Raw genomic sequence first — 21500 nt, 5'->3', positions numbered from 1 at the left:
CCGAAATAGGCCGAGGATGCAGAGGAGTGACCTTGGAGATGATGGTGGTACAAGAATCGATATTCAGCCTTCCATCCCAGCTCAACTGAGTACAAGACTCAGGCTTCCTCAAAGAGGGGCTCTTTTCTACAATGTACCTCTCTGCTGTTTCAGTTGGGACAGACAGAGGTGTCAATTGAATAAAAGAGCGGGGAGAACACACACCGCCAATACCAATGCTGCAAAGGAATACAAAGATATTAGACAGTGTTGAAGTTAAGGCAAGTAATCAGAACAGTTGAATTAAATGGGAATTGCCAATTAAGTATGTACCTGAGCAAACATTTATCCAGAGTAGATGTAGAATAAATTCCGGATAGTTGACAGCAAGTGCAGAAGCGGCAACCTGGAATGAAGTACCGCAAGAGACAGAAGGGAGCCGGGTCCAGTAACGTTCCGAGTCAAAATCCAGACGAGCACGACAAGAATAATGAGGAGACAAGCCAATCCAATAGTCAGGCAAGGGTCAAAACCAGGAGTTCTGTCACGCCGCCCAACCCGTGCTTGTTCCAGCCCACTTACCTGATGTGGCGTGCCACGCCTTGGAGGGTTTACCCCCGCTTTCGCCTGGGGGGTACGGGGCGGTCCTGGGTACCGGTTGCTCCTGGATCTTCGGGACGCTTGGTTCGCGCGTACGCGGTCGGCCGCTCTGGTTCCCGCGCTCTTCCGGGTTCCCGGGGCGTGCCGTTCCGCGCATGCGCGGCCGACCCCTTCCCGCTTTCCGCGCGTGCGCGGTACACGATGCTCTCGGCTCCCGGCCGGTTTGCGGCCCAAGCCTCGCTTTGGGCCTCCCAGCACCTGGGAAACAGCACGGCTTGCATTTCAAGCCTCCCGGGTGTGGGAGGCCCTACTTAAGGAGCCCGGCGGTTTGATCAAACCGCGTCTCAACGTGGTCTGACCGGATCGTTGTTTTGCTCCTGCCTTGACCTGAGTTCCGCTCTGTCCTGCCTGGTCTTTCCAGTCCCTTCTGTATAGACCTGCCCTTCCTTGCCTGGGTAGGGGGTCTCCCTGGTTCCCTTCTCCTTGCTCCCTTCCTGCTGGGGTGGTTCCCCCCTTCTCAGTTGTTCTCTGTACTTCCTCTGGGTTCTTGGCCCTCCTTGGTTCCCTTGCCTTCCCGCCTTCCCTTGCATTCTGCTGCCTCCTGGATTCCTGCTCCTGGATTCGACTCGCAACTCTTCTTGCTCCAGTTTTCTGCAGAGAACTTCTAGCCAAAGACTATCAGGCTCCCCCTGTCAGTGCTTGCACTGTCCTAATGCCACATTAATCAGGGGTGAGCTAACCTGTGGCATAGGGAGCTGCTTCACCTCCAGTCCAGTATCCATTTGGACGGGAGTTGGGCTGGTTCATTTGTGTCACTCTCACATCACCACAGAACTTCTGGCATTCTGGCATTCTGTCATCGTCTACTAAGCCGACTTCCGGACGAACAGGTACGCTGCGCCCTAGTGACGCCATCTTTAACAGATTGAGATGCCAGGCTTCAGGCTCTTCGGAATCGAAGATGGATGAGGACACCAGTCTTCGTGATGAGATGCAGGCCTTACGTGCTGAGATGATTGCACTCCGCCAGGAGAACCAAACCCTACGCCAGATGGTAACCCAGAGCTCAAATGTTGTTCCTCCACCTGAGAGCGCTATGGCATATACCACTCCCATCAAGTTCGATGGAGACCCAGACGTGTGGGGGAATTCTGCAACCATTGCCGGATACATTTCCTGTATCGTTCAGCCCACTTCAATAACGATAAAGCCAAGATTGGATATATTTTGGGCAATTTGTCTGACAACGCTCTTGCTTGGGTGACACCGCTTGTGGTTTCTAACAGTCCCATTCTCGGCGATTTTGTGGCCTTTGAAAAGGCATTTCTGGAAGTGTTTCAGTCCCCCAATCTGGCTTCAGCAGCACAGAACCAGTTAATGGATTTAAAACAAGCCAACACAGACATAATCTCTTATATAGGCCGTTTTCGCCAACTAGCAACTGATTCCCAATGGCCTGAGATAACACAGAAGACCTTGTTTCGCCGTGGGTTAAGAGAAAAGTACAAGGACGAGCTGTTACACATTCCTGAACCCGAAGATCTACAGAAGCTCATTGAACAGGTGCTAAAGATTGATCAGAGATTGGCTGAGAGAAGAGGCGAAAGGCGCCGTTTTGAGAAATCGGACCTCAGACCTCCAATTCCGCCTGCTGGGACACCAGTGTCCTCGAACACCACTCAGGAACCTATGCAGCTAGGCGCCGTAAGGGGCCCTTTGTCTGAGGAAGAAAAGAAGCGGAGGAGAAGCCAACGCCTATGTTTGTACTGCGGAGCCGCAGGTCATTTTCTGGGTACTTGTCCTCTACGACCAATCAAGAAAGGGGGAAACTAGGTGACCTGTCGTGCTCCGGAAAGGCCCCGACAGGTCTGATTAAACCACCAGTCCTTTCCTGCCCTGAATCTGTGTTTCCACCCATGTTGCCTGCAGTCCTAATGATTCTGAAGGTCAGTCTCAAGTGGCTGAATAAGACAGTCGAGATCCATGGGTTGTTGGATTGTGGGGCCTCTGGGAACTACATCGATGAGCGCTTTGCCATCAACAACGGCATACCATTGCTTACCAAAGAAGAAGCAATTCCAGTAGAAGTCATTGATGGAAACCCATTGGCTTCTGGCCCCATACGACTACATACTGTGGGTATGTTGTTACGCATCAAAGGACATGAAGAGAGAATCGCGCTGGATGTTATAAGGACACCTTCATATCAAGTGTTCTTGGGGCTACCTTGGATTCAGCGACACAACCCCACAATAAACTGGGAGACACGTACTCTGGAGTTCACCTCCTCTTTTTGCCTTCAAGAATGCTGTAGCCCTAACACGTCCTCAGAGACGTCCGTCTCGACAGCCTTAGTCCCAGGTAGAGAATCATCTGGTTTGTGTTCCTTGTCTATGATACCGTCTGAATATGCTGACTTGATGTCAGTATTCTCCGAACCAAGGGACATCGCAACTGCCGCCTCACAGGCCTTTTGACTGCTCCATAGACTTGGTTTCTGGAGCCGTGATGCCACATGGAAAGGTGTATGCCCTCACCCAGTCTGAAAAACAGGTCCTCTGGGATTATCTCGATGATTGCATCAAGAAAGGATACATCGTTCCTTCCAAGTCACCTGCAGGTTTCCCATTGTTTTTTGTGAAGAAAAAAGAAGGCTCTTTACGGCCTTGTATTGACTACCGCCAACTGAACGGCATCACCCTTAAAGACAGGTACCCGTTACCATTGATCCGGAATATCATGGAGTCCTTACGTTCAGCCAGGTTCTTTACTAAATTAGACCTCCGCGGAGCCTATCATCTCGTCAGAATCAAGGAGGGAGATGAATGGAAGACGGCTTTCAAGACACCTTTCGGGCACTATGAATACCGGGTAATGTCCTTCTGGCTGTGTAACGCCCCGGCTGTCTTCCAACGGTTTATGGACTATGTTTTCAGCGACTTAATTGGCATCTCTGTTTGGGTGTATTTAGATGACATCTTGATCTACTCCGACAACCGAGAGGAACACATCTCCCACGTTCGTGTAGTTCTCCAACGATTGTTACAACATCATCTGTTTGCCAAGGCTGAGAAATGTTCCTTTCATCGGGATGAGATGGAATTCCTGGGATATGTAATCACTGGTACAGGAATTAGCTTGGATTCCGGTAAGGTCCGGGCTATTCAGAACTGGAAACAACCACAGGACGTGAGATCACTTCAGCAATTTCTGGGATTCGCAAACTTTTATCGGCGTTTCATTCCGCAATTTTCACGTCTCACAGCTCCATTGACGCGTCTGACCAGTGTGAAGATACCCTACCTCTGGGATACTGAGGCATCAGTGGCGTTCGATGCCTTGAAGTCTGCATTCTGTACTGCACCTGTACTTTGTCACCCCAATGATGAGATGCCTTACATCGTCGAAGCCGATGCTTCCAGCTTTGCTGTTGGCGCAGTTCTGTTGCAGAAACATCCCTCTACGGGTGACGAACATCCTGTGGCCTATTACTCACGCAAACTCTCTCCTTGCGAACAGAACTACTCAGTCATAGAAAGAGAGCTATTGGCAATCAAGACAGCGTTTGATAAATGGAGGCATCATTTGCTTGGTGGTCGCTTTTCAGTAGAAGTCCGCACCGACCACCGCAACCTGCAGTACTTGCGATCTTTGCAGTGTCATTTCGCCCCTCAAGCTCGATGGGCCTTTTTTTTCTCCCACTACGATTTCAACATCACGTACATTCCTAGTGCCCGGAACTTAAAAGCCGATGCTTTATCCCGCTCCTTGGAAAGAGAGGTGGAGGAGGTCAACCAACCCATTCCATTGATTTCCCCCAAGCACTTTCTTCTCACGATCTCTCCCCATTTGCAGAAGATCTTCCAAGAGACTCAGACAGACCCAGACCGCACCAATCTACTGAAACGTCCACAAATCACAGAACGTGAAGGTTTTCTTTTCTTCCTACACCGGTTGTACATAGCATTGAGATCTCTTCGCTTGGACATTCTCCATGGGTTCCATGATTCGCAAGTAGGAGGTCATCGTGGCATCAAGGCGACCTAGGAGCTGATTGCCAGGCAGTTCTGGTGGCCGGGTTGGGCTAAGGAAACCAAACTATATGTGGAGAGCTGCCCAGTTTGCGCCCAGACCAAGACGCCCAGGAGAAGACCTTTGGGGTTGCTCAGACCCACTGAACTACCACCCTATCCCTGGCATACCATAGCCACTGATTTCATCGTCGAGCTTCCACCATCAGAGGGACACACCTGCATCATGGTAGTGGTGGATTGTTTCACTAAGTCTGCGCATTTCATTCCCTTTTCCAGGATTCCTACTTCCTCTCAAATGGCTTTGGCTTTTCTGCATCACATCTACCGTTTACATGGGTTACCAGAGAAGATCATTTCGGATCGTGGGTCTCAGTTCCTCTCCTCCTTTTGGCGTCAGTTGTGCAGCCACCTTGGAATACGCAGAGCTCTGAGTTCGGGTTATCACCCGCAAACTAATGGGCAGACTGAAAGAACGAATCAGACCTTGGAGCAATACTTACGTTGCTACGCTAACGCCACCCAAACCAACTGGATGAAGTACCTGGGTATGGCGGAAGTTTCCTACAACAATGCAACCCACGCGGCCACTGGTGTCAGTCCTTATATTTGCTCTACCGGACAGCATCCTAAGCTGTTTCCCTTTTGTCCTGTGCCACCCAGTGCCATCCCATCGGCTGACCAGATGGTCCGCGTTATCCAGAAGCAGCATGATTTGGCTCGGAGTGCCCTGGCAGATGCTCAACAGCGCATGAGGGAGCAGGCTAACCGGGGAAGGACCATTGAACCCAGATTTCAGGTGGGAGATCAGGTTTGGTTGTCGTCCAAGAACTTACCTGTACGTAATCTGCCCACTAAACTGGCACCTCGGTTTTTTGGGTCTTTCAAGATTTCCAAGTGCATATCTGCAGTAGCTTTTCGATTGGTATTGCCCCAATCTTGGCGGGTACACCCAGTCTTTCACGTTTCCCTGTTAAAACCCTTTGTGAAAGACACGTTTGGACGTTCCAGCCCACGTCCGGCCTCAATCCAGGTTCAGGGGGTTCCGGAATTCGAAGTGCAGGAGATATGTGACTCCCGGATTCGTCGAGGTGTGCTCCAGTTTCTGGTAGATTGGAAGGGTTATCCTGCTTGTGACCGTACCTGGGAACCGCACGGTTTCGTGCATGCACCTCGCCTTGTCCGTGACTTTTTTCTCCGGTTTCCTTGGAAGCCTGGGGCCCCGGGTCTTTCTGGGAGGGGGCATGGTGTCACGCCGCCCAACCCGGGCTTGTTCCAGCCCACTTACCTGATGCGGCGTGCCACGCCTTGGAGGGTTTACCCCTGCTTTCGCCTGGGAGGTACGGGGCGGTCCTGGGTACCGGTTGCTCCTGGATCTTCGGGACGCTTGGTCTCGCGCGTACGCGGTCGGCCGCTCCGGTTCCCGCGCTCTTCCGGGTTCCCGGGGCGTGCCGTTCTGCGCATTTGCGGCCGACCCCTTCCCGCTTTCCGCGCATACGCGGTACACGATGCTCTCGGCTCCCGGCCGGTTTGCTGCCCAAGCCTCGCTTTGGGCCTCCCAGCACCTGGGAAACAGCACGGCTTGCGTTTCAAGCCTCCCGGGTGTGGGAGGCCCTACTTAAGGAGCCCGGCGGTTTGATCAAACCGCGTCTCAACGTGGTCTGACCGGATCGTTGTTTTGCTCCTGCCTTGACCTGAGTTCCGCTCTGTCCTGCCTGGTCTTTCCAGTCCCTTCTGTATAGACCTGCCCTTCCTTGCCCGGGTAGGGGGTCTCCCTGGTTCCCTTCTCCTTGCTCCCTTCCTGCTGGGGTGGTTCCCCCCTTCTCAGTTGTTCTCTGTTCTTCCTCTGGGTTCTTGGTCCTCCTTGGTTCCCTTGCCTTCCCGCCTTCCCTTGCATTCTGCTGCCTCCTAGATTCCTGCTCCTGGATTCGACTCGCAACTCTTCTTGCTCCAGTTGTCTGCAGAGAACTTCTAGCCAAATACTATCAGGCTCCCCCTGTCAGTGCTTGCACTGTCCTGATGCCATATTAATCAGGGGTGAGCTAACCTGTGGCATCGGGAGCTGGTTCACCTCCAGTCCAGTATCCATTTGGACGGGAGTTGGGCTGGTTCCTTGTGTCACTCTCACATCACCACAGAACTTCTGGCATCGTCTACTAAGCCGACTTCCGGACAAACAGGTACGCTGCGCCCTAGTGACGCCATATTTAACAAGTTCAGATGAGGAATCGTGTGGGAAGACACGACGAAGTAACGGACGTAACCGCGAGTAGCTTGTAACGCTAATTAGCAGCAATGAGCCCCTTGGAAGGCGGTGGTTTTATAGCCATAAGGGGGCATGTCTTGCCATGCGTCTTCCACGTACAAGACGTGTCAGTTGACCCGGAGTCCATCGTAGTTTGTACAAGCGCCATGGCAGCCTGTATCTGGTCCATAGAGGAGCTTGTAAAGAAGTCGTATTCTGTAAGGAGGCCCACGGGGAAGCCTGAAGTGTAACACTTACACTCCATAATACTACCAACATGGCGGCAAGATCAGAACGCTGCTCGCTAGTCTTCACGTTCTACGCAGTGTCCTCTATAAAGAGCCACACCCCGTGGCCCCAAGCATCTCAACGCTACTACTAGCTGTGATCGGACGTGTGCTCCGAACCTTCTCTAGTGCTACTTGCTATCCCCTGCCCCCTGGATTCCCTTCTCCCGACTTCTTCCCTCTTTCCTAACTTCCCAGAATCACTGTGTCGCTTCCGCTTACCCCCCTACTCCTTCTTGAATAATCCCGGAGTTTCCCGTGATCCTGGACATCGAAGCTGAACGTAATCTGGAAGCCGAGGACGGCCGAGCGGGCTTATTTAAGTCCCGAACCATACGAAAGAAGACTCCACCTAAAGAGGACACCAGGCAACATAGACAGGTGAGAAGGGGGGAAACCTGTGACAGACTGAGACGCCACCTGACCGAAGTCGATACAGACATGGAGGCGGCCATCCAGGATCTTATGCGTGGCATGCAAGAACTATCGACCGAAGTACAGAACTTGAAAGCGGAGAACGCCGCGCTGAAATAATTGGTACTTTCACGTGACTCTGCCTCAAAGGACAGCGTGCTATTGGGCGGCATTGTTGACAAATATGACGGCAGTGCAAAAACCCTCCGAGGATTCCTGGATTCTTGTTTGGTCCACTTTACCTTTAAACCTTATTATTTTTCCACCCCCAGGGCTAAAGTGGGCTTTATTATTTCTCACCTCTCTGGGAATGCCTTATCCTGGGCCACACCATTAGTTAACACCGGAGATTCCCTTTTGGAAGATTATGATGGATTCATTCAAGCATTTAAGACTATGTTTGACCGCCCAGAACAGGTCTTTAGTGCTCAAGAGCGTTTACTCAATTTCCAGCAAGGCTCTCAGGACATGCTCACCTCACCTACGTAACTCGATTTAAGCAATTGGCTAAAGAAGCGGGTTGGCCTTCTGAAGCTTGCTTCACCCTCTTTCGAAGAGGGCTAAATGAAGATGTTAAGGATGAATTAGCCAGGGTAGCACGTCCTAGCTCTTACCAGGCACTTATGGACCTTGCTGTACAGATTGATTTCCTCATCCAGGAAAGAAGGGCAGAGAAAAGGAAGGCCAAGTCAACCATCCAAAAACATCCTCTTGTGAGCCCTTCAAAATCCGAAGATTCTCCTGTTCCTACAAATGAACCGGAACCCATGCAGCTAGGGGCCTTCCGTGGACCCATATCCCCCCAAGAAAGGCTCCACATCTATACCATCCTTGAACTCTCCTGGACAAAACTCCCTGGTAGTCTTACAGGCTTTTCTATCGTCATCCAAGAAGGAATCCTACCCCATTCCGGCACTAGTGGACTATGGGGCTATGGGAATATTCATAGATCAGGAATGGGTCCTTAAACATCATATTCCTTACGAATCCCGGAATGTCCTGCAACCTGTAGAAGCAATTGATGGAAGACCCCTTTCTTCTGGACCCATAACCCTTCAGACTAAGGAAATTGAGCTTGCTATAAACCATCACCGAGAAAGGATAAAGTTTGATATCATAAAATCTTCCCATTACCCAATGGTATTGGGAATGCCCTGGCTACAGAAACACAACCCATACATCAATTGGACAGCTGGTTCCCTGTTCCTAGGTTCCGAATTTTGCATGTCCCATTGTCTGTTCCAGGATCCTTCACCGACAACATCAGAAGAACGTTTTTCAACTCAGCAAGATCCTCTTATGGTCTCCAACATCATCCAGGTTCCTAAAACCTACCAGGGATACGCTGATGTGTTCTCTTCTGCTATTGTCCAAGCCCTACCACCCCATAGGCCTGAGGACTGTGCTATTGAAACCAAACCTTCAGCCGTGATTCCCTTTGGAAGGATGTTTATCCTGTCTGAACCAGAGAAAAAGGCCCTTCGTGAATACCTAGATACTAACCTAAAAAACGGCACCATACGCCCATCCAAGTCTCCGGCTGGAGCCTCATTATTTTTTGTTTCCAAAAAAGACACCAAGGAACTCAGACCTTGTCTTGATTAGCGAGGTCTTAATCAGTGCACCCTTAAGGATCGTTATCCATTACCCTTGATTTCAGATATCCTGGAAGCCGTAAGAGGAGCCATGATATTCACCAAATTTGATCCCAGGGGTGCTTATCACTTGATTCGTATTAGAGAAGGTGACGAATGGAAGACAGCCTTCAGAACACCCTTTGGTCATTACGAATACTTGGTCATGCCCTTTGGACTCTCTAAGGCTGCGGCAATCTTCCAATGCTTTATGGACCGGGTGTTTTCGGAAATGATATTTCTTTTCGTCATCATCTACTTGGACGATATTTTGATATTCTCTAAGGATCCTCTCAAGCATGAAGAACATGTTAAATCAGTGTTACAACGGCTACGTGAACACAAGCTTCTAGCAAAACCCGAGAAATGCCTTTTTCATGTTTCCGCTGTTCACTATCTAGGATTCGTCCTTAGCCCAGATGGCATAGGCATGGATCAATCCAAGGTTAAAGCCATACTATCCTGGCCAACTCCGACCTCCGTAAAACAGATTCAATCTTTCCTGGGCTTGGCCAATTTCTATCGGAAGTTTATACCATCTTTCTCCGAGACTGTTCAACCGATCATCTCCTTGTTGAAGAAAGATACTCCCTATTATTGGACCCCAGCCCAGGAGAAGGCCTTCCAACGCCTGAAAACAGAATTTACACAAGCCCCCATCCTGGTTCAACCTGATATAAATCGACCATTCCTAGTGGAAACAGATGCCTCTAACTATGCCATTGGAGCAGTTCTGAAACAGGAACTCGATGACGGGCTAGAACATCCTATTGCCTATCTTTCACGGACATTGACCTCCAGTGAAACTCATTACTCAGTCTTGGAAAAGGAACTTCTAGCCATCCGTCAAGCCTTCACCGAGTGGCGTCATTTACTTCTAGGAGCTAAACATCCTGTCCAGGTCCGGACGGACCATCGAAATCTCCAAGTGTTACAGGCCCTGGAATGCAGGAACAGCCGTCAGGCCCGTTGGGCGTTCTTCTTTGCCCAATACCAGTTCCAGATTCACCATGTTCCGGGAACACAAAACGTTATTGCTGACGCCTTGTCTCGGCGCCCTGACTATGAACCTCCCGATGACCAAACATTTCCCAAGATGTTTCCCCACACAATAATTGTAGCCCAGGCGACCAGCCTCCTTGATGAAGTCCGCATTCAGACTCAATCCTTGGAACTCTGGAAAGATATCTCGGACAAGAACCAGTGGAAACTGAAAACCAAAAATGGATACTTGTTCAAAGACAATGCCTTGGTCATCCCAACACAAAAACTACAGCAAAGGGTAATAAATCTCTGTCACGATACTCTTTACTCCGGGTATTGTGGTATTACCAATACCCTCCGATTAATACAAAGGCAATTTTGGTGGCCTGGAGTGAAAGCTGATGTACAAAGATATATCCAGGCATGCTCTGTCTGTAATCAAAACAAACATGACAACAAGAGATCAGCGGGTCTATTGCAGCAACCTCCACTTCCAACAAGGCCTTGGGAATTCATAGCAACAGACTTCATTGTGGAATTACCACCTTCCAGGGGATACACAACCATTATGGTCACCATTGATTTGTTCACCCATGTGGCCCATTTTACACCTCTGTTTAAACTGCCATCCTCGTCAGAACTTACTGGAATTTTCCTGGAACACATATTCTGACTGCATGGACTTCCTTCCAAGATCATATCAGACAGAGGGCCCCAATACATTTCTCAGTTCTGGAAACATCTTTGCCAAACACTAGGAATCCAACGCGCTCTTTCCTCAGGATCTCATCCCCAAACCAACGGAGCCCCAGGAGCCACAGAGCGCGTAAACCAAACCTTGGAATAATACCTCCGTTGCTTCGCTACCAAGGTCCAGGACGATTGGTCCCTTTTAATACCAGTGGCTAAATTTGCCTATAACAATTCGGACCACTCTGCTATTAAGACCAGTCCTTTTTTCTGTAGTCAAGGATTCCACCCTTCGGTTCTACCTTCTATCCTTCCTCATCCTACACCAGTTACAACAGTCGATTCCTTGATTGAATTGCTCATTAATGTTCAAAGAGAAGCCAAAGAACAATTAGAAAAGGCCAGGACCCAAACCAAACTGTATGCAGACTCCAAACGAAGACCAAGCCCCTCCTACACAATAGGGGATAAGGTTTGGCTGTCCTCGAAACTGCTACCACGGCATTTGCGACCAAATAAATTGGCTCCTCTATACTATGGGCCATTCCTTATAAAGGAAGTCATCAACCCAGTGGCCTACCGACTCAAGCTTCCAGACTCCTGGAAGAAAATCCACCCAGTCTTTCACACGTCCTTAATGAAGCCATATGTTCAGACTTCTCGAACTAACCTTCGGCCCAAACCAGTACTCATCAATGACCAACTGGAGTATGATGTCTCCAGGATTTGCGATTCTAGATATAGACGTGGCAAATTCCAGTACCTGGTGGAATGGAAAGGATATCCCCCCAGTGAACGCACTTGGGAACCTATCTCAAATCTAAATACCTCCAGGTTACTGAGAAGGTTCCATCGCATACACCCGGGCAAACCCGGTGGAACGAGTTTCCGGAGGAGGCATGCTGTCATGAACCATCGAACTCGCCCCTTCTGGGCCTCCTGGTCCCTGACACGTCAAGCCTTACACTCCATAATACTACCAACATGGCGGCAAGATCAGAACGCTGCTCGCCAGTCTTCACGTTCTACGCAGCGTCCTCTATAAAGAAGCCACACCCACGCGTCTCAACGCTGCTACTAGCTGTGATTGGACGTGTGCTCCGAATCTTCTCTAGTGCTACTTGCTATCCCCTGGCCCCTGGATTCCCTTCTCCCGACTTCTTCCCTCTTTCCTAACTTCCCGGAATCCCTGCGTCGCTTCCGCTTACCCCCCTACTCCTTCTTGAATAATCCCGGAGTTTCCCCTGATCCTGGACATCGAAGCTGAATGTAATCTGGAAGCCGAGGACGGCCGAGTGGGCTTATTTAAGTCCCGAACCATACGAAAGAAGACTCCACCTAAAGAGGACACCAGGCAACATAGACAGGTGAGAAGGGGGGGAAACCTGTGACACACATGGGGTAAGTGTTCCCTGCCTATAAGGATGTAGTCTAATCTTGTGTGTATAGTTTGCGGGGACGAGTAGTATGAGTAGCCTCTCGTTGCTATCCATCTGCCAGATCCAGCCTGTCTATCATTGCGGTCAGTGCTGTTGTTGCTGCCGGTGGGCCTTTCGAATGGGGTATGGACCTGTCCAGTGTTGGATCGTGTACACAATTGAGGTCTCCCCCCAAGATGAACAGGCTGCTTCTGTGTTGCGTAATTCTGGGATACAGTGAGTTCAATTGGGCCAGTATGTTGTTGTTGGGGAAGTAGGAGTTCATGATGCATAATTCCGTCTGTTCAATGTGCCCCCATAACATTACGAATCTGCCTTCCGGGTCTATCTCTGATTTGACCAGGCGGAATGGGAGCTGTGGGTGTATCCAGGTGCAAACTCCTCTTGCTTATTTGGAATAAGTGGTGCCAAATCCATGTCCCCCCCAGTGAGTTTGGAGTTTAGTCACAGAGTCTGCCGTGCAGTGGGTCTCCTGTAGCAGTGCTATCATCACCCCTTTTCTGTATAGGTAGGTCTTAATTCTGTTTCTGCAAAGGTATGTTCTCAGACCCCTCACATTCCATGTCATTATTTTAATTGCTGTTGAGGTCATGGTGGTTCAAAAGGGATATTGCGTTTGTCCTGCATCTCCCTCTGCCTCATTTGTGATCGCGGCTCTGGTGTTGAAGCCCCTTCCTGTGCGTGGGTTAGAGCCCAGGCCCACCCCGTCTTCCATTCGATTCCCTCCCTCCCCCTCGGTCCATCTGGAGACTTACCAACAATAGTAACGTTCATTCTAGTGAATGAGAACAACAAACTGTGCAACTTTGAACTGCCCCCAGCAGTTGCTTCGAACTTGCAGCGCTCAGGGGTTCCCGAGCCTTTTGGGCCTTTCCAGGCCTCCCGGTGTGGTTTGTGTGTTGGCAGTCGGCCTCCACGTTTCCTGAAGGGGTGTGTCGACGTCATCGGCGCAAGTGTGTGCCGATGCGCTCCTGCCCGATGTTACTTTCATATTACTGTGGTTCTTGGTGTGGTGCCGCGGTTTTTTCTGCATTGTGCGAGCATCGGTCGTTTCCTGTTGCTTTTGATTGCTCAGTGGCCTGTGATCTCCTCGTTGCCGCTTCTTTGTCATCTGCAAGGTTGTTGTGCTCGAGCCACATATATTCGCCGCCGCAGGAGTTTCTAGGAAGATGGCTTTTCCTTTGTATATTACCTTGAGGCGCGACGGGTACATTGGCATGTACTTGAGGTTGAGTTCTCGTAGTCTTGCTTTCACCGGGATGAATGAGTTCCTTGCCCTTTGCACTATGGGAGTGTAGTCCGGATACATGATTATCTTAGCATTCTGTCTCTTGATTTCCCCTCCTTCTCTCGAGAAACGCAGTATTGTCTCTCTGTCGCGGAAATGTAGGACTTTTGCGATCATTGGGCGTGGGTGCGAGCCTGGGGGAGGTCTTTTTTGCAGAGATCTGTGGGCTCGTTCTATTGAGAATCCCTGGGTCAGGTTGCTGGCCCCAATTTCCTGTTGTAGCATTGTCTCAATAAATTCTGTTGGGTTCGGGCCCTCCATTTCCTCCCGGACCCCCAGGATTCGAATGTTGTTGTGGCGGGCTCACCCTTCCGCATCCTCCGACCTCGCCTCCAGCCGTGCAACCTGGACCTTAGATTTGAGATCCGTCGTGCTTTCTATATTGTCGTGTAGGGCAGCCTCCGCAGTGGTCACTCTCTCGGTGAGATTGCGGGCATCCTGCCTTAGCAAGTGCATGTCCGATTTTACTTAATCTATTCTAGTTTCAATAGAGGTGCGTAACGCTGCTATGGCCTGAAGTGCTTGCGCATTCGTAGGTTCTTCTTCCTGGGTCGGTAGCTCCTCTGCAGTCCTTGCTTCCTGCTGTTGTTTGGGTCTAACCGTCGTGTAGGAGTCCATTGTTGCAGTTTTTGCTTTGCCCTTGGGGGGTGACATCTCCTGTCTCTGGGCATTCAGTTCGCTACCTCGTGTCGGTGGTGCTTGCTGCCTACGAATAGTGATATCTCGTGTAGGGGAAAGGTGTGGAAAGTCCCACAGTGGTAGCCCGTGGTAGTATGGATTTTTCCCATCTGTCCTGTGAAGTATATGTTTCCAAGCATTTATTGGAGTGGAGACAGGGTCGTAAGGGCAGTCATCTCTGTATTTGTTATCCATTATGAGTGTCCACATATCCAGTCCTTCCGCCGCTGATGTTTCTAACCTAACATGTGTTAGAGTTTCTCCCAAGTTGTACCAGTAGGGGGCGAATTGTGCTTGAGACACCATCCAGTAGATCTCTAGTTTGGGTCCGTTGAACCTACCCTTAGTATATGTCAGTGCCATAAATTCCAATTTTTTCTGCACGGCACCCCAATGCCACAAGAACCTAGCCAGGGTATTGTGCAGTTCTATGAAGAAACGGGTACCTGGCCAGATAGGTACATTTACAAACGTGTATAGTATTTTAGGTACTAGTATCATTTTAATGAGTTAGACTCTGCCTGCTGACGAGAGGGGGATACGTAACCATGCAGAGATGTTTGTGTTTGCGTATTTCATCAGGGCAGCATAGTTATCTGTTAACAACACATCCTTAGACCTAGGGACTGTTATTCCTAAATATCCTAGCTTTTCTGGTGTCCATTTTAACAGGGTTGGCGTCAGAGGTCGAGGCGTAGCATCTGTAAGGGGAAATATCTGTGACTTCCCATAATTAATTGTGAATCCAAAATATGTCCCAATTCGGGCAATATCCTGCATTATGGGATCTAAGTTTTGTTGCGGGTCTCTAATATATAGCATGACATCATCTGCATACAATGAGATTATCTCCGGGGTTCCAGCTATTTGTATGCCTTTGTTTGTGTGCCTGGCCCGGATTAGGTCTGCCTTGGGTTCTATTGTCATAGCAAAAAGTAGTGGGTACAGTGGACACCCTTGGCGCATCCCTCTGCCCAGTTCAAATGGGGCTGATTGCGTTGTATTGGTTAGGTTAGTGGCTATGGGTTTAATATACAGTATTTGACATGAAAACCTCGCTCAGTCCACATTTTTGAAAAACCGACAAAAAAAAAAACACGGCAGAACACCATATTGAATGCCTTGTAAGCAATTCGACTCATTGCAGGAAATAGAGGAGTTGCCGAGCGGACAATTTCTCTGGTACCGTAGAGTCCGGGAAAAGGCCAAGGAAAAATGGAAGGGTTGGCCAGAGGAACCACAGGCGAGCCCACTGCTAACCCTGATGTACAATTTAAATGACGACTGGAGACCGACCTCCCGGCTCTATAGCATGCTGATAGACACACCCAACCCCAAGAGCACAGTACTGAAAGAATAATGGGAGAAAGACCTAGGTGCGAACATAACAGAGAAAGAGTGGGAGAGAACACTGAGCTTTCCTAAGGCTGTATCGAGGAACCAGCGCTAACGCACGTACATGACACCACACAGAATAGCAATGTTCAACAAAGAAGTGAGTCCACAATGCCCCTGGTGCAAAGGCGAGAGGGCTGACCTCTTACATATGTTCTGGGGGTGTGTGCGGGTGCGAGGTTTCTGGGCGCGCATAGAGGGAGCTTGCAGGGAGGCTGGAGTTAAAAGGTACGAGTGGTCACTGAAAGAATGCTTGCTAGGTGCCTACCCCAGAATCAGCAAGTACAAACATGTAACCAGGTTCATGGACCTGGCATGCAAAGAGAACCATCGCCATGTCCTGGAGAACGGCTGCAGGGCCACAATATGTAAAATGGCGCAAAGAATTCGAAAGGTGGGCAGAGACCAAGGTGTGGCTGGAGGGAGCGAACAGATCGGGCCCTGATGGTACTGATAAATGTGCAGCATGGAAAGCCCTGCTCTGGGACATGTTCCACCCGTCTGATGACAGACCCCCCATGTGCGCACCAGCAAACCAAAGGCTGCCTGCGGTGGGCCTAACCTAATCACCTCCAGGTACCCAAACGACATTGCCCAGCTGTCAAGATGTGCGTCCCGAGGACGCTGCGTACCTGTGTTTCCTGAAGGCTTGCGTGCCGGGGTCGCCAGGACGTTGATTGTAGAACGAAAGACGACAGGGTAATGCCAAGAACCGGCCCAGGTCCCGTCCTGATTTGCAGGATTGAAAATGGGTCCGATTCCTGACGCCACGGATGGACACTTCCCTGGATTTACGTGGCGCCAGAACAGTGCGAGCACTGAACAGGGAAGGTCGGTAGATGTTAACAGCAAGCTTGAGTGCGTTGCTTGTGATTCTGCGGAGACCCTCTCGAAGATGGTGGAAGAAGGCAGCCGAGACTGTAGTATGGTAGCAACTGCAGGCAGCAGAAAAGGCAGAGTAAAGGCACCGTAGAGGCACTGGTACCCAAGCACAAAGCAGAGGAGTATTCAGGCAAGGGAAGGTGGGCAGGCAGGAGAGGGGTAAAGCGGCAAGAAGGGAAAAGGAAGGGACAAGAGGCTCCAGACCAGGACCAGACTAAGCCCAACCCAGGGAGGCCAGACCCCCAACCAAGGAACCAGACCAACAGGACAGGGGAAGGCAGGGCAAACAGGAAGGGAACAAGGAAGGCAAGCAGAGTAACCGAATATGGACAAGGTGATCCAGTAGCGAGCGGGAGGTCAGGACCAAACCGCGTTGAGACGCGGCAAGTACAAGACCAGGAAGCTCTTTTATAGAGACTCGGCATGGAAGCGAGGCTTGACCCGCAATCCGAGTCGGCGCATGCGCGGAATCAAGGTATTCATGGAAACGAGGCTTGAACCACAAGCCCGTTCCCTGCCGCTTCCGCATATGAACGCATGCACCCCGACTCGCCCGGAGCGGGCACGCACCCCAAATGAGCGATGACCTCGGCGAATACACCTTCGGCCAAGACGATACCGCGGGTACAGCCGCCAGGCATCTCTCCGCCCACGAGGATACGGACGTTCCTGTTCCTGGGTGAGTGTCCTAACACCAGCTGGTGACACAAGGAGCGACCGACTAAACCCCCAACACGGAGGCGCCTGCCCTATCCGTGGCCACATACGTCGCTTAACACGTGTAGAAGTTGTTGTTAATGGTTGTTTATTGTTGTCAATTTAATATAGGCATGTGTGATGGTTACTGAAATGCACAACTGTACTATATACAAATGCCAATAAAAACATGTAAAAATAAAATTGAATGCCTTGTAAGGCTACAGCTACTGCGTGAGTTTCGGGGGATATGCGGGGCATAACATTAAACAAATGTCGGAGATTGAGGGACTTTATGTCTCAGCAATTCTTGTATCACCCTAAATATTTCCTCTGTCATAAATGGGGCTCCAGTTTGGGTTCTGGCTTCCGCCGATAGCTTGGATAGTGGAATGGAGGTGAGTAGTGTATCAAGCTCCGGTCCGCTTCCCGAGTTTGAATTTTGTGCCTGATATAGCTCTTTGTAGTCTCTACATCAGAATACTGCAGTGTTTAATGTATATATTTAATTGCCACCATGTGCCCGCACCCTTTATCTAATTTAACAGATGCAGATAGCACTCTTCCTGGTCTCTCGCCTTCACCATAGCGTCTGACCATAGCTGGTTTAGCAAAGTATCTCACTTCCCTATCCGCTAGTTGCCTCTAGACCTTTAATTGCATTGTCATCCATGCTAGTTTAGTGCGGTCCAGATTATTCGCTTACTCAGCCTCTAATTTCTGGAGATCGCTCTCACTTTTGCCTATATCTCTGCGTATATCTCGCAGCACCCTGAATTCGCGCGACATGGCCATTCCCCTGATATAAACCTTAAACGCTTGCCAAAGCGTAGCCTGCGTCACAACCCCATTGTCGTTCAGAGAGAAGGATGTACGTATATCATTTTCTACATCTGTGCGGAATACTAGGTCCCGCAGAGGTAGTGACTTAAACCTCCATGGGTATCAGGTTCGAACTGCGTCATCCCATTGTAGGGAGAGCCTGATTGGGGAGTGGTCATAATAGATGCGGGGTAGGATACTAGTCTCCACTGTCCATCCTACCAGGCTGAAATGAAAGAAAAATATATGCTGGATGACATATCGTGTACAGTGGAGTACTATGTGTACCACCTCTCGGCTGGGTGTTGTAGACACCATATATCTTGTAGACCAAGTGCACTGAACAAGTTGATAATGCAGCGAGACAGCCTTCGATAAATGTCTGGCCGTTCACCCACTGCGGTCTAGATCCAGGTTAAGGATTGTATTCAGATCTCCTCCCTCATATCACCGGGGTCAGTGAGTACCACATAATGATGTCGGCTAGAGCCTGTTAGTAGTTTGGGTCATCTAGACTGGGGCCGTATGAAAATTACGTAATTTGCAGTGTACTATGACATATCTACCCTCTGGGTCAGTGTGCAAGTGTAACAAAGTACACACCTCAGGATGGTGAAGAGTAGTTGGTAAAGAATCTATTTGGGCCCCAGTTCTTAGCAAACGTGATATTCGCTCTTCCCTTCACATGGGTTTCTTGTAAGTATAAGATCTGGGCATCATAGCGATTAAAATAGGATATCACCCTTCCTGCTTTAGTAAAGTTACCAAAGCCCTGTACATTACAGCTGAAAACATTAAGCATCCCAGATAGTAAAAAGTGTACCACCAGTGTGAGCGAATCCATGCACTACTTTTGATACACATAAACATGCAAGTATAAGCTTTGTGATTGTCTGACTGTTTTCCCCCAACTTTCCAACCCCCCAACCCCACTCCCTTCCCCCCACCATCATTGCCCTCCCAACCAGGGCTATGCATACCATATCCACCCCGCCCCCTAACCAACCTATTGCTGCACTCAACCCTAACGTGTGCATTAATACCACAACAAACGCCTGCAACCTTGCCTGGGGGCTGCAACCTCAGCGTTTAAACCTCCCAAAACGGGCGTGCCTTCCAACAGTTTACTAAGGATTAGTAAGCCTGCTTTGTATAGGGTTGATAGGTGTTTCCTCTGCTTCTTGATACTAGTATGAAATGAACAATACCAACATTATTAGTTTTGACAATTGTCCTATGAGTAAGCAGAATCAGCATCTCTGTAACTATTGCCTCGATCAGGTAGATGTAGAGGGTTCACCTGTTTTTTCTGTCTCGGCTGGCTGGGTCTTGATGGGTATATTAGCCTCAATGTAAGAGGCTGCCTCCTCCGGTAGAGTGAAAAATAAAGTTTTGCCTCGGTCGTGTATGATGAGTCTCGCCGGGAAAAGCATAGCATATGGTGTGGCTCTTTCTTGGAGCATACGTTTGACTCCCATGAAAGTCTTCTGCTCCTGTTGTACAGCAGCAGAGAAGTCTGGATATATGTGCAGGGATGCATTGTCATATTTCAGTGGGCCCTTCTCGTTAGCCAGATGGATGATAGCGTCTCTGTCACAGTAGTTAAGGAGTTTCGCTATGACTGTTCTGGGAGGAGCTCCGGGTTTGGGTCTTACAGTAGGCGTTCTGTGGGCCCACTCCACCACAATTATGGGGGAGAATGGCTGATCGCCCAGAAACCCTTTTAATAGGTCTTCTACAGCTGTTTCCATGGGGCAGCGTCCAAGGTGATCAGGGAGGCCCAATATGCGTATGTGTTACGCTCAACTGGAACGCACAGGGGTGTCGATCGGACCCGGACAGCTGCGGTCTCCTTCAACGTGATGCGTAGTGCAGAGATGACTGTCTGGATTGGCCCGCCTAGTCTTGTCTGCTGGACCCGAAGAAGTATTTTCCTTATGTTCGTAAAAGATGAGCTCTCCATCCTGCGTGTCTTGCAGGGGCACGTAGATACCAGTTACTTCACTGGTTTGAAGGCGTTGGGAGAGTTCCGGTAAGTATTGACTCTGAAGTCCCTGGCGGGATTGGTAAGTATCAAGTTCAAAGAGTTCAATGTGCCCGATGTTCACTCGTGTCCCCTTCCTTCCTTAAATTGCAACTGAGTTTGTGAGAAGAAGGTCTCGTAGCTGCTGCTGGCGTTCAGGTAAGAGTCTGTGTTACCCAACGCTGTCCGGTAACTATTGCATGCGTTAACGTGTTGTTTTTCTATCTCTTTACAGATGCGGCATATGAAAATGTGGAGAGTTATGGAATAATACCGCCAGTGGTAAATCAGGTAAGTCTATGGTGGTAAGAGGTTGTATTTGTTGATTCCCTTGGCTCACCTTGTTTTTTCTTGTGTCCCCTAGGTGCCGGATTACGGCGAAGAAATAATGGAGACAGTGCCGGATCGAAAGATGCAGTGAGAACTGGTGAGTATGGCGCCGTGCTGGAGCTGGCGAAGCGACGCGCGTAGGACCGATGTACTTTCCAGGTCCGGAGATGAAATGGTTCCGGAATTAGGTGAGGAATTTGAAATAAGTTTGTTTTCTAACCTTGTCCTTTTCCTCTTCTTTATTCTAGGAGCTCCGGATTCGAGGCGGGCGTGGCAGAAGACTGGATGCTGGCTGCAGGCACGCGGGCGTGGCAGAAGACTGGATGCTGGCTGCAGGCACGGTGAGCGCCACGCTGCTGGATGCAGAATAAGGCGAAGCATGTGCTGCTGTTCGGGTGTGGTTTAAATAGCCTCCAAAGTAGTTCCAGGTAAGACGTTCCCTAGAGCCACGCCCGAGTAAAAAATAGTCCCAGTAATAAAATAGTCCCATCCAGGCGTCATGTAGGCTTGGACTCTTGTGCAGCATGGTCTGCATCAGGTAAGTAAAGTCTATGAGCCTGGCGCCTATGGCGCCACGACTGATTTCTATGATGAGTCTGGTGCCTAAGGCGCCAGGACTGAACCCAGACAGCCCCTAGCCGGGGCTGCTGAGGTTTAAACAAATGTCTGGATGCCTGCTCCAGGAGCTGAAGGCCTTGGTCCTGATGCCCGGGGGCAGGCATCATGACAGCCCTTCCCCCCAAGGCCCCTCCTAAAGTTGTTCTTCCCCCTGGCCCCAGTTTGTCTGGGAGGTTCCGATGGAATCTGTTCACCAACCGAGGTGCATGAACGTGGTCGCTAGGCTCCCATGATCTGTCTTGTGGTCCGTAGCCCTTCCAATCGATCAAATAAAAAAGTTTTGATTTAATCATCTTGGAGTCCAGGATATTTTTTACCTCGAATTCAGGTTCTCCATCTATTAAGATGGGGTCAGGTGGTTTGGTAAATCTTGTCCCTGGTTGAACTGGTTTTAGAAGTGAAACATGAAAGACAGGATGAATTTTCATATTAGAGGGTAATTCCAATTTGACGGCCACCGGGTTG

Source organism: Ambystoma mexicanum, chromosome 12 (assembly GCF_040938575.1).
Source record: "Ambystoma mexicanum isolate Mex_15411 chromosome 12, UKY_AmexF1_1, whole genome shotgun sequence".
NCBI lineage: Eukaryota > Metazoa > Chordata > Amphibia > Caudata > Ambystomatidae > Ambystoma > Ambystoma mexicanum.
This window is presented reverse-complemented; position numbering follows the sequence as displayed.